The following is a 5740-nucleotide window of genomic DNA, read 5'->3' on the forward strand; positions in this document are numbered from 1 at the left end:
AACCTAGCTGCCCCACAGGCATCTGAATCGTAGTTTGAATCGTGGATCCAGACAATGGTAAAGATGTCTGCGGAGTAGTGGCAGAGACAGTAGAAACCGGAGTTGTCGATACTCCAGAAGTAGGTGTGGTGGAAGGAATAGATGTTGCGGTAGTTGCAGCAGTCGTTTGAGATGGAGTACTAGGTGCAATTGGCGACTGAGTAACTACCGAAGGTACAAAAGTTTGAACGTCAGACTGGGCTGGTTGCTGGGGTTGACCAGAAACCATAGGTTGTCCAGTTTGAGATGACAACTGTACGCTTGGCTGCAACACTTGTTGAACTTGCGATGGATCCCACACTACGTTCATTCTGGGGTATTGACCCATGACAGGTTGAGGATATTGAGATCCATAACCGGATTGAGGGTAGGATTGATAATTGAAAGGTACATTTCCCGTACCTTGAACATAAGATTGACCTTGAGGTGGTTGATAACCTTGACTCGAGTACTGACCTTGGAGTAGATACCCTTGAGGTAAGTACTGATACTGGGGTTGACCTTGAGGCATATATTGATACTGAGGTTGACCCTGGGGTACATATTGAGGCTGGGGTTGACCCTGAGGAATGTACTATACCATAGGTACATACTGTCCTTGAGGTTCCCCCCAGACGCAATTTGTGCACCTTGAGGTTGCCCCCCAGGCGTTAATTGAGGCTACCCCCCAGGCGGTAATTGACCACCTTGAGGTTGAGAACCGGGAATTGAACCTGACATCATATAAATGTCTCCTACACCCAACGGTTTTTTACCATTGTTTCCAGCTAATGACCCATGTCCAATGGGTTGAAGAGATGCTCCTGCAAAAGTACCAGAAAGTGACTGATACCTAGCAGGAACAGAAGGACCACCATACAAGAAAGATTCAGGGGGTTGAGTAAACACGGACGACTGACTAGCCATATTTACAGGAGTATAAATACCTCCGGGTGGATAAGGAGTACGAGGTGGAGAAAAACTTATCCCTGAGTTGTCTAAATAATTAGTTAACGAAAGATACCAAGTAGTACTTCTAGGTGGACTGTAAAAAATAGATTCACGCTCTCTTAGATCAATAGTAGGTTGATCTTCAAGAATAGGGCCGCCTACTTCTTCTTCTGGAGCAAGTTCTTCAATAGCTATCAAACTAGAAGGAAGATTTTCGGTGATGACTCTTTCTACCCTAGGTGAATCAGGAACACTAGAAGTTGGAGTAACAGGTTCATATATTTCAGGTTCTTCGCCTATATCACTAGTAGATGAAAAACTACCAGCAAGCTCGGAAACTGCAACAGCTTCAGGATTATAACCTGTTTCTATACTTTGGTAATCTGGATGGACTACCAACGAAGACTCTCCTTCTTCAGGTGAACCTACTCTACTGCCACCAGGAGGAGTTACAAGGACTTTCAAACCTTCGTAATGATTCGGGACGTCTTGAGGAGGCTCACCCCGAAGTCTACGGGATTTCCTCAACAAATCGGCCACAGTAACAATCTCAGGAGACTGGCCCCGAAGTCTATGGGACTGTCTCGGTAATTCCGCCACAGTTAAAAACTTTTAACTACCGCACACGCAAACAAAGTAAAATCTCAAAGCAAACCACCTAAAGTCTCTAAAAAACCAAACAAATTTGAATCACACACCTAAAGAATCTAGGGCGTCAAACCATGCACAAACAGTAGCCTTCCGGACCGAAAACACTAGTTGGTGATGAAGCCCAACATCGCCGAATTCAGTACAGAAGTGGTGGGTGGAACAGTTACCCCGACAACCTGCTTAATGAATAGACCGGCACAAGTTCCTCGCCTTTAACCGTCTCAAGTGAAGTGAACCCCCTGGAAAATCCAAGTGAGTCTAGCCGACGTCTGCTCCAGGTACTGTGGGATCTTCCCTCCACCGTCAGCTCGGGTAGAATCCTAAAGATAATGGTCACTAAGGTTACCAACAGCAACAAATATACCTGGGGGAACAGTCTACGACCCGATAGCATGCAAGGGCAGAGTAACAAGCTCAATCCCCTTATCGGCTCCTTGACAATAATCCAAGGTTTACCGACAAGTGACCCCAGGCTCCTCGAAATAATCTGAGGTTTACCGTTTGTAATACGTGCGTATCTAGCATCTTTCCCAATGAAGGAGGATTGATCCCCTCACTGGTTCAGACACGGTCTCGTGCTTCTCCTTTAAGAGGAGCTTTCCCAGAGTACAAATGAAACAGTTGGATTTATCCTACCACAAGATGAGCTACTTATTTGGTTTTGCTGTCTTGGAGAGTTAATTACTCTCCTACTCCAATACACTAGCCTGATCTATATTGGTGTTTCAGAGCCCTAGTAAATAAAAAGTTACTAAGTTGATTTTACTTTAAGCGTTAATTTTTATGGCTTTTGTTTAAGACAAAAGGTAGTGGAGATGAAACTGTTGGTGTGTAGACTCGACTCAAACCACTAAAAAGATGCACTTAGGATGATTTATACTAATTCTTTTTTTCAATGAATTCCTTAGCTAAGAGAGTTGGAGAATGCAAAATTTTTATAAAGACAACTTTCTTGGCAATGAAAATCAAAGAAACAATCTCTTTATCTTTTCCAAAACATGCAACACATGACCACTAATTATTTTGCGAAAATTCCCTTTTCTTTCAAAGACTCAAATGCCACTAAGCAAACTTTTCTTTCAAAAGAGAGTTTTTGGATATTTTCCTACTTAACAAAGCATTTGAAAATCAAAAAGAAAACCTTTACAAATCTATCAAATCAAAGCTACTTAAAAGCAAATCAAAAGAAATTCACCTAATAAGCAAATCTAATGAGGCCAAAACTTACAAAGTATGATCCCAGGATGTTTTACTCAGTCATGATTTAACTAAGGACTAGTCAGTGCAGAATCAAAAACTAGTCAAAAACAAAGATAAAATCTTTTGTTTTTTTTCGTAAAATGAAATTCACAGTTCAATCGAAAAACTTTTCCGAGATTCAGAAAAGAGACAAAACAAAGGTAGATGTCTCACAAGGGTAGATTCTATGAAAGGTCCGACTACTAAGAAGACTGCAAATACCAGGGAGATCCAAGGTTTTACGACTTCTAAAGCCAAAATCACTACAGGACCAATGCAAAAATCAAACCCTAAGGCTAGAACCTCTACGAATTCCACCGAAACACTTGACACTGACGAAACAAGTTGAGATGAAGATCTCTGGTAGGTAACCAGTGGAACTGGGTGGAAAAAACAAATTAAAAGCAAAATCTAAGAGGCAAAAAGGAGAAAATTGAAATTTTCTCAATTTTGACAGGGTACGCAGGCAACCTGTTTACACAGGTGCGGGTACGCTCTGTGCACAAAGCCGTAGTGCGTACAAGTACGCATAGTGCTGAACTCAGAGGCTGCGTACTTCTAGCAAAACTAAGAAAAAGTAAAATCTAATTTAACCCTAAGCTAAGCCACCCAAATACACAGTCAGACAACCAAAAATCAGAAAGAAAAAGACTTTTCTCAGATCAAAGTTTCAGACAAAGGAAAAATCATTCACATCAATGGATTCCCCAGTGGAGTCGCCATTTTGTCATGCGGAAAGAGTTAATTTTCCGGACAAAACCAACCTCCCTAGAAGCTTAAGGCTTTCTAGTGACAAACAAGACAATTAAGAACAATCCTTCTCTAAATATGCATTTACCATATAAGAAATGAAGTGTTTAGATCCTACCTGTAGTCCAACGCTGTTGTAGTAGTCCAGCCTCGTCGATCCGGATGAGCTCCTCCTTCTCTTCGAAACCTGCATTCACTAACAATCAAACGATTAAATAGCACCTGAATATCTCATAAAATAAAACATATTTAACATACAGACCAAGGAGTATATGAAACAACTCATAAATAACAAATTGTTGAGAAGAATGGACTTATTTGTATTAATAGGAAACAAAAGAAACCATTACAACCTGAGCCTTGGTGTTGTGCAAGTTCCTCCCAGGGTCCGGAAAGAGTTTTCCTTTACTTTGATCAGCTCACCCACTTCCAAATGAAACAAGAAAGGATGGGAATCTCTCCTCACAAGCTTCTACAAGGAAGTCCTAATCTCAGCAACATCTACCCTTAGGAATGTTCAGCTTTCAACCTCCCCTCCCTTTGGCCCAATGCCTGTATTTATAGTGCTGTAGAGGAAGTTAATCAGGTCCACCATCAATGGGATAAGCCCCTCTTTGGGTGGGTTAGCTCCCATCTTGATGGGATAAGTTCCTCTTCCATAGGGATACATGAACCATCTGGAGGCGCTCCATACACATCAAACAAGCTTCTATAATGCTCTAGAAATGACCATAAGTAACTTTTTTAGAGTGAAACTTGCGCCTTTTGACCTTTACAGGAGTACGCAACCATTGCTTTACAGACAGAGCGTACAAGTACGCGGGTATTGTGAACTTGGGTTGCGTACACGCAGGTAAGGTTGAGAGAAACTGCATACCCAGAGATAACTGACTTTAAATGACTTTTCTCTCTTTCTTGGAGTTTGACATGGAAAGCAGAGGCATGAGACTTGCCAAGGAGGATAGTATGATAGTTGATGGAGTCATACTAACTGTAAATAGTCATGGTGACGTTTTTTAGTGTAACACACGCCCTTGTGGTCGGTCGAAGCATCTATCATTGAAGATAAATCCTCTGAGTCCACACCAAACGAAAGTCAAAAGGTTGAGGTAGTAGTCGACCCGGTCTTGTCTCCAGAAGGTCCGTCTTCAGATGATACAGTCACCAAAGAGAATGAGAATGACACTATTCAAATTCTTTTCGTAAACACTGACTCTGATGAACATGGGGGCAATCTACCCGTTCCTTTACCGCAGGAAGGAAGTTTGTCAGATTCATATCCGACCATCTATTTGATCCCACCTCCAAGCAACCTAGTCGTTTCCTTTGATTGGAATCTACTAGGCAGACCCCGTCTACCGTCTAATTTACCATTCTGAATCATTGTACAATCTTACAGAATGGTCATGGTCGTTACTATCATAGATGAAGTGGCTTCTGTGAGTATCCTTTCCTCAACTGCTTGGAAAGTGCTTGGTTTGCCATCGCTTCTGCCTCAGATGCGAAATCTAACAGGCTTTGATAAAGGAACCAGTCGACCGTTAGGGATCCCTCCAAGTTTTCCTATGACTTTAAGAAGGAAAACCATGTATCTGAATGTCATGGTAGTCCAAGGACCTTTAGATTATAATCTGCTCCTTGGGCGTGACTATATTTATAGCATGGGAGCCATTGTCTCCTCACTCTTTCGAGTAATGTGTTTTTCGTTTGAAGGTCGAGGGGTCCAGCTCATAGACCAGCTTTCATTCCCCGGCTCACACATAGCTAATAGTCAAGTACCATCCCTAACTGGTCTTTTCATGCAAGGAATGTCTCATCAATCTCCAGTCCATCCATCTGAAGAGCACGAGTAATTCGGTGGCCATGACTGAAACCCAGGGGGCATGCACCCTGGTCTGCTTCGGCAAGAAAACTTCGGGTATAGGGTAGGTTTCCGCGAAGAATATATGACTAGTCTGACACACCCGTCCATTTAGGAAGATGGGATTAGACTGGAATAAAATACCTCCGTTAGAAGGCAGGCCTTTCCCAATAGAACAAATGTTTTGTCTGCAAATTGAAGGGTAACCTCGAAAAGGTAGGCCTTTCCTGATAGAACAAATGTTTTGTCTGCAAATTGAAGGGTAACCTT

This window comes from Pinus tabuliformis, chromosome 1_1, assembly GCF_031772625.1.
Source record: "Pinus tabuliformis cultivar Carrire ecotype Pingquan chromosome 1_1, CPIR1, whole genome shotgun sequence".
Lineage (NCBI taxonomy): Eukaryota > Viridiplantae > Streptophyta > Pinopsida > Pinales > Pinaceae > Pinus > Pinus tabuliformis.